This window comes from Tenrec ecaudatus, unplaced genomic scaffold (genome assembly GCF_050624435.1).
Source record: "Tenrec ecaudatus isolate mTenEca1 unplaced genomic scaffold, mTenEca1.hap1 Scaffold_699, whole genome shotgun sequence".
NCBI lineage: Eukaryota > Metazoa > Chordata > Mammalia > Afrosoricida > Tenrecidae > Tenrec > Tenrec ecaudatus.
This window is the reverse complement of record NW_027459591.1, coordinates 253890-262749: the sequence shown is the minus strand read 5'-3', so window position 1 is coordinate 262749 and position 8860 is coordinate 253890. Positions and strand designations below refer to the sequence as shown.

The window sequence follows — 8860 nt, the reverse complement described above, 5'->3', positions numbered from 1 at the left end:
CAGGGAAGATGCAAATGCAGCTCTCTGCCTGCTGATAAACCAGCCACAGCCCCTGATGTTTGAGATCTCAGAGGACATTCCAGTTTCCGGGTCTCTGCTGTTACCATTTCGTGACAGGAGCTTGTCCAGAGGACACATCATGAATTTTGCAGCAACACTGGCTTTCATTTTGGCTATTTCACATGGTAATTGTGGTGTACCGTACTGTGTGTGTGTGTGTGTGTGTGTGTGTGTGTGTGTGTGATGGTGAGTGATTTAGTTTGTATGTGGGTCTGTTTGCAGGTGGTCAGTGTGAGGTGCAGCTGGTGGAGTCTGGGGGCGATATGAGAAAGCCTGGGAGGTCTCTGAAAATCTCCTGTGTAACCTCTGGATTCAACATCAAAAAGGATGGCATGAATTGGGTCCGCCAGGCTCAAGGAAAGGGCCTGCAGTGGGTTCTCGGGTATTAATAGTGGTGGAAGGGTCAATGTACCATCTCCAGAGACAACTCCAAGAACACACTCTATCTTCAAATGGACAGCCTGAAAGCTGAGGACACGTCCATGTATTACTGTGCAAGAGACACCCAATGGGCGCAAATCAGTGAGAGGCCATACACAAATTTTCCCTGCACAGAGGACAGTGGTCTCCAGGGGGCGCCCAGGACCCACAGAGCACAGGACTCAGACCCAGGAGCAGGTGCAGCTGGAGCTTCAAGGCTGGTTTCCTGTGGGGATCTGCGGATTCTGCTAAATCTGTTTCCCTAGGGAATCTCTCTCTAATTTAAGAATATTAGTTCTGTGCCTACTTCTGGTATCTGTGAATTCAAATAGTATATTGTAATGGGAGAATATAGTCTGTCTTACAGCAACAAACAGTCTGTCCCTTAAGGGCAGGAAATGACTCTGTCAGGTGTCCCTGCATCAGAGTTCTCATGACGCTCAGATAAATACTTTCCAATCAGACTCAGGGGAAATGGGAGACTGGGAAAAGGTCACTATTAAGTGCCAACATTATTGACTGAAAATTTCACAGTATATTCTTCCATCACTTTGTAAGGTTTCATGACAATCACTTATTCAAATTATAGAAACGTTGATACATGCACACAATAGAATGCTATACATGCCAAAAAAGTACCAGAGAGACCACAAAGCACATTAGGACATAGACATGAGTGTAACTAGACAATTACACACGCACACAAAACAATGAAGCAAAAACAAAACAAAAAACACCTACAAAGGAGGCTCCACTCAAATTTGGGCATGTTGTCATATAGCAGGAATTGGGAAATGGCAAGGGCTTCTGACATTCAGCAGCGTCCCAGCGTTACTTCAGTTTCATAGAGTCTCCTGTGATGGTGTTCTCAAAGGAACCAAATTACTGTGTTGAACTTAAAGCTTAAAATCTCCAACGTGGGAGGCACAGCTGATTGCTATTCTAAATTCATGAGTTTCAAGGTATGATCACATGATTTCAAATGGTAAAACCAAGATCAGAGGAGGGAATGGAACTAGAGGTTCAATTCAGGACTATCATTGTTGAGGTTCTCTACTTTCTGGACGCCAAGGTCTTCCAGCCTCTACTGATGTGCTGTTGATTTTCTTTCTCTCTTGGCATTGGTCTGACAAGGGAGAAAACAACTCTGCACTTACCTTTTTAGCACCCTCAGGTGGATTCCAGCACTCTTGTGTTTGATGAGTGTAAGTTTTGTCTGGAGCTCCGCTAAAGCTAGAGGTAATTAACTGAAGTTCTGTCATTCTTAGGGAAACATTGTGAACCTAGGTCTGAGGTGTGGCCTTACAAACATCCACGTTTCTCCCTCAGGGGCAATATGTGTCCAGGAGAAATTTCTGCTCTCTTTCCAGGATCGACCTTCTTCTGTTTTTACCTCATCTGTTTCCCCCACAGTTGCTATAGTTTACCACATGAGACCATAACTTCCTGTTTTGGAGTCTTTAACTTCTACATCTTGGTATTTGTATATTATAGATGAGAGGGCCTATATTCTGGGGGGTGGGGGGGAATCATATGGTGTCCTCTGTTTCTATTGGTTTCTTGTGTGACTTAACACTACAGTTAAATGTGATAATAATAAATCATATTTTCCCACAGATTTAGTTGCCAGCTACTTCCTCCAGGACACTATTTCTGCTGTCAGCTACTTTCATAGTAAATTACACACACAATGACACGTTATTCTGCTGATGAAAACCAGACTAGCAAAGGTATTCAACTCTAGGAGAGAGGACACACCCCATAGGATGTCCAGTTCTCCCCATTTACTGGAAAGCTAAGATTATACATAAGTCACAGTGGAATTTTTGCTGACCTAAGATGCCCTTGTGGCAATATTAAAAGTGAACAGAAAAGGTGTTGAACAAGAGAGTGAAACCATGTGTGATGGTTTTCCTGATCAGGATGTCTTTGTGTTTGCATGGTCCAATGCAGCTGGTGGCTCTGGGAGACTTGAGGCAGACTAGGGCCCTTCTGAGATTCTGCAGTCCAACCTGTGGACCCCTCCCCAGCAGTGATGGCATGGATGTCATCAGCCAATTCCATGAAGGGCCTGAAGTGAGTAATAGTTATTCCATATCCTACCTACACACTGTGAATTCCTGATTGACAGTCACCAGAGAAAAGCCAAGAACATTTTTTATCTTCAAATGGACAGCCTCAATCTAGTTCAGTAATGGAGACACGGAATAGGGAATGTGTAAGAATCTGTACACAAACCTCCCTAAAGGGAGGTATGGACTTCAGGGATTGCTCAGGACTCTGATTCACAGGACTCAGTCTGGCAGACAGTGTGGAGGGGAGTTAAGAACTGGCTTCCTCTCCATCTTACAGCTTCCATTGGAGATTTTCACGATGTCAGGGTTTGTATCAACTGCTCAATTATAAATTTTGCATTGTAAGGTGAGGAAACTGGCTCCCATTTCTAAAGTGCAGAAGGACACAAATGGAGTCAGATACACACAGAGGGGACAAGGCAAAGATGAGGGATCTCTCAGCTATGATGCAAATCTGTGTCCAGTAAGGGTTTTGAGAGGAAAGGGTGGCTGGGATTTCCATAAAGTCAGCACAGTCCAGCATGAACTAGCAATCACATCACAATGTCCTCAAGCCATAGTTGTGCATCGGAGCTGTCCTGTGTATCTCAAAACCTGGCTTGTCTTAATGCCCTGGACATCCTCAGACACTGGCTGGGAATCAGGACTAAACAAGTGATGGTTTTCGGAGGACACATTTGAGGGCCTGGAGCATTGTGCTACCTTGTGCAGAGTAAGGAGAGGTGCTTCACTTGAGCAAACATCTTGTCCACTGTTTGCCTTGCGTTTTGATTGCAAATTGTCCCCACCCCTCACAAACATTTAAAAATCCACGTGTCAGAATTTTATAGGTGCATATTAAATAGTTTTATTTAATTGTAATACAAGCATCTTTAGCCTACAGTTGTACTTTCCCAAGGGACCCACAGCCCTGTCAGAAGAGAACTGATAGCCTTCAGTGCCCAAGGCTGGGATTTTAACCTACTGCCTGAAGAATGATTTGCATAGGAGGAAGCCCTGTGCTTATAAATAGAGGCTCCTTTGTTTCTTCTGAGGCCATCATAGGGCAATTCTTCTTTTGAACTCATCTGTGTGTTAGTTTTGAATGAGAGAGCACGTTTTCTAGGAGGTGTCTGTGAATGGTCAAAGGACAGCCCAGCATTTCTGAGCCAAGTATTCTTCCCCTCCAGCCCTTCATTGCTCCTGCCCTGACTGAGGCTCCCATATATCCTGTGCATCAGAGGATGGGCAGTATAGAGTTCTTTGAAACCATCAGGTTCACCCCACAGTGTCCTCATTACCCCACACTCTCCAAACACATTGCTTTTTTATACACTGACGCCATTTAATCAACCTTCTCAATGTCCTTGGTCATTTTCATATGTGGTAAATAAATGTTTTAGAAGAATTAATACTAGATCTGTCCCAAGGAGTTGGGGATTGGTTATCCCACAAATATCCACCTCTTCCATGATGCCATCCAGTGCCTTTTTCCACCCACTCCTCCCTTGAGTAGATTTCCTCATGTTTCTGGGCTCTGTGAATTGTTGCAATGTCCAACAGATACTAAGGACAGGCAGCGGTAAGCTCGACCAGAGACTGCCCTTCACTCTTGTCCCTGTATTTCATTAATGTACATATGCCCTGAGGCCTCTGGCAGGATGTCTGCAGTTGGCATTGACTCCCTACTAATGTTCATCAGCCATGTCTTTCCCCACCTTGGCCAAGATCATCACAAACCCCACCGCTCTTACAAGCAACACCATCACTTCATCCAGTGCCTGATTGCTAAGGAAAACCTCAGGGTAAGTCAAGTGAGTCAAGTGCCACCGTGTTTCAGGGAAGAAGTTGCCAACTAGAAAAGTTGGTCCCCAGACAAGACAAGGTTTTAACTCTGCGAGAAATGCAAGATTCTGAAGAGAGACTCTGTTTGACAGAGAACGTTCAGAAGAGTGCAGACCAGTCAGGTGTCATGACTTCACGTGTAGAGGCACAGCAGAGCAAGGAGGGGGGAAGAGTTGTTTAATAGACAGGGCTTTACCTATAAATATAGACACATCGATCTATTTCCCCATCCTCCTATATATATTTGCATGTACATGTCTTTGTCTAGACCTCCATAAATGCCCTTTGACTCCTAGCTCTTTCCTCCATCTCCCTTGACTTTCCTCCTGCCCTACTACCATGCCTCGTTGCCACCTGGGCTAGAGTATACCTCTTGTCTACACAACCTTACCCTTGATCATTCCCCACCAGGCCTGCCATTCCCCCCTCTCTACCATTTGGGGTCCCATGTTGTTCCCTTGTCCCTGTGTTTGTTAACACTACTTCCTTACCCCCCTACCCCCCCACCCAAAGTCCCCCCAGAACTGTCGGTCCAGTTTTTTTCCCTACAGATAGTTCATCCAGCCTGTCCTATTCAGACAGACCTGTGGAGACACTAACATGCACGAAAACAAGACAGAGGAAAACAAAGCAACAGTATGCAACCAGACAACAAAACAACAAAAATAAACCACTGAAAATCTGATTATATGTGCTTTTGTATTCTTTCCAGGATGAGGCTTAAAAATGAAGTCCTATTTCCAATATTTTATATTTTCCTAATTATACATTCTCTTCTTGTTCCCAGTTTAGGTCAGCACCTTCAGAGTTGATTCTTCTCTCTGTGCCTGAGATAACAGATCACAGGGAAAAACTGACAAGAGCTTCCACCCTGTGTACCACGTGGTCTAGAACAGATTCAGTAAGAGATTGGCAGTATAACTAGGGGATTTACTGGGGTGGGCATCTGGAGGATCCTTGAGCAAAAGCCGGGAATGGCAGGGTTCAGACTCCATGCCGCTGTCTCTCAGCATCAATGAGGATTCACCTATGGAAGTGGACAGAGACATCATTCCTGAGCAGACAGCCCCCAAGCACTCCTCTCAGACACCACACCCAGGACTCTTCCCAGCAGGACAGTGGGGTTTGGCATTTCTGGGGCCCTGCTGCTTCACAGAAGTCTGGGAGCTGCCACTACCCTTTCAGTGGGCCACTTCCCAGTGTGTGTCTGATGGCACAGAGCATTTTGGAGACTGCAGTTGGATTTTTATCCATGCCTGACCCCAGAAATTCAATAAACACAAATCACAATTATAAAAGAAAAGCTAAATAGTTATCAGTAAGCAGAAAAATGTGGAACCAATAAATAATAAAGGCTTTATACAAATAAAATCATCACAATTCATCTGATACAATTAAAGCTTACTTTAGTGATTTTAAATGAGATGAGAACAGCTTTTAACAATAATACACACCAGCTTTCAATATATTAAGAAAATAAATGATAATATATCTAGGGAAAGTGAGGTAAAATAAAATTGTCACACTTCATGGTATATCATTAAAATTTAGTGATTTTGAATGAGACCTGAGCAGCTTTTAGCGTGAATACAAGTCAAGTTTCCAAGTGTTAAGGAAATACATTAATATATCTGAGGAATGAGCAATAAACCCCTCATTATCTTGATGGGATATCATTGTGTTCACAGAATAAAGAAAGGATAAAGTAGAAATAGCATTGTCCCTTTCTAGGGTCACCAGATTCAAAGGAAATAGATGATAACACTATTCTAAACTTTAGAAAGAATGGAAGATACATGTTTAAAGGCAAGATACATTTATGAGATCTACCGAGGCAATAAACCTCAGGTGATTACCCTCTGTCCATAATAGAGGGATGGGAATCACCTGGTTACTAATCAGATTGCATTGGAGAGATGATTATAGTAGATCAAAATGATAAACCTGGCTTGAATGGTTAAAACTTTTTCAGTTAACCCCCCTACTGATACATGTTGGGTCTGATCTGGTTTTTTTTCTTAACTATTAAAATAATTTAATGTGTCTTTAGAGTTTGTTTACAGGTAGACTTTCGATATCAGTATATGTATACAACCCCACACATATTTTAACATTGAAGGACTTGTAACTATCATAGTTAATCATATATAGAGATTTCATGGTACCACAATTGCAACCTAATTATTTACATGGTACAATCAATATAAAGCAGTCCTAGATCTTAAAAGTAAAACAAATAAGAATTTGAAGAAAACATGCAATCTTTGAGCAAGTAACACACCTCTTTCATGTTAAGGACTAACAATAATGACTATTCACACTGAAGGCAGGTAACACCACTGGTTTGAGAGATTTAATAATCAACCTGTTCAGAGTCTGGTGCACAGCCAAAAATAAACATCAAGTGTTCAAATGATACAAGTATGAAGGGTCAAAATTTGGAAGCAATCTAATGAATTAAACCATACCATTAAGTCTCTCTCTCTCTCTCTCTCTCTCTCTCTCTATATATATATATATATATACATATATATATATATATATATCCTAACCCTATATATATATATAACCTAACCCTATATATATATATAACAGTTACTACTATCAAGCTCTTATATATAAGGGCGAGGGCGAGGGCGAGGGCTAGGGTTAGGGTTAGGGTTAGGGTTAGGGTTAGGGTTAGGGTTAGGGTTAGGATAGTTACTACTATCAAGCTCTATATATATATAACAGTTACTACTATCAAGCTCTTAAGAGTTTGGTGGCAGTCACTCTTAAGTAGGCACTCTTTAAGTGGATTCCTTATGGTAAAAGCTAAACCTGTTTTCTCGATTTTAAATGTGGTTAAGATGTCCAGGCATGGAAGGAAGCAAGCTGAACCATCACCAGTACACAATAATTAAATACAACATAGTAGAGATATTTCATCTCTGAGAAGTCAGACACATGATTTCTCAAAAATCACAAATGGGACGCAGATTTAGTTGCTGACTTCAATGATAGCCTGGAACTGGCAATTTATGGCCATCTTTAGCTCCAACAAAAAGTATAAGAAAGAGTGATGAGATCAATATTCACCATTCTTGGATCTTCAGCACATTCAGGATCAATGTAGAAAAACCCTGGCATGTCTACTTCCTCTTGTGGATTAAGCCTTTGTTCTTCAAAACAGAAGTACTGTATTCTATTGAAATACTGTCCAGCTTCAAATGGTACAAGATTATATGTAGAAATCCCGATGACTGGCTTGTCAGTCGGGTTCTTAGCTTTGTAAAATGCCAGTGCCGTCTCTCCTGGCATTACATATATTTCCATTTGCTGAGGTCTAAAGTTCCACTGGAGACTTGCATGCACATCCGCATTAAAGGTTACTTTAGAGGGAGGGGGGAACAGGGAGGGAGCGGGGGAAAAAAAGAGGACCTGATGCAAAGGGCTTAAGTGGAGAGCAAATGCTTTGAGAATGATTGGGGCAGGGAATGTGCAGATGTGCTTTATACAATTGATGTATGTATATGTATGGATTGTGACAAAGTTGTATGAGCCCCTAATAAAATGTAAAAAAAGAAAAGAGGAGAAAAAAAAGAAAATGATTAGGGAAAAGAATGTACAGATGTGCTTTATACAACTGATGTATGTATATGTATGGATTGTGATAAGAGTTGTATGAGCCCCTAATAAAATGTTTAAAAAAGAAAAAAAAGGTGACTTTAATAATGCGATCCTTAACAGGCACCATGTTTTCAATCTGGTTAGATCCATGACCAGCTACAGCTGACCCTCCAAGTCCAGTAGTCTGGCAATAGAGCCGATAAAGGGGCACCGCTGCGTAGGACGCCCCCAGCATGGCCATGGCGACCGAGGTCACGTATGTGAGGACAGTCTTGTTGCGGCGCCGCCAGGCCTCCTCCTGCGCGCGCATGAACGGGTTCGTGCTCTTTGGCCCCTGAGGCGGCTGCAAAAGCAGGCCCAGTGCCTGGCTCCGGAGCCCCGACGTCCCTAGCCGCCTCAGTCCCCTGTCAGGAGCTTGGGTGCCACTCCGCCATGGGCAGAGGAGGGGCTCTAGCCTCTGGTCAGCAACGCAGCGTGACCCCAGCGCCCGGCACACAGCTCCAAGTTCCTCCATGCCATGAGCCAGACCTGATCTGGTTTTCAACATTCTCTCTCTCTCCCTCTGTTTCATATTGGGTATACTCTACTCAGATGTATTTTGTCATTGGTGGTAACCCTACTGAATTTATATTATTATCTTTTCTGTTTTTCTCAGAATATGAAACCTGGGATTGATGCACCTATAGACACAGCAAGTAAAATAGGGTTCCTGAAGGATATGGTGGGGTGGGGCTATGGGAGACAGACAGAGTAAGATGGGGTTGATATTAAAGAGTTTAGGAAGTAAGAAAATATTTTGAAACTGACTGGTAGCAAATGTACAATATGTCTTGATGTGATTGAGCTATGGAATTATACGATATCTGCATTAT

The 8860-nt window shown here is 42.6% G+C and overlaps 1 pseudogene; it reads right to left on the bottom strand.

Moving 5' to 3' along the window:
- Positions 1-7372: 7372 nt before the first annotated feature.
- Positions 7373-8502, bottom strand: LOC142436852 (cytochrome c oxidase assembly protein COX11, mitochondrial-like; annotated as a pseudogene).
- Between the last annotated feature and the right edge of the window lie 358 nt (positions 8503-8860).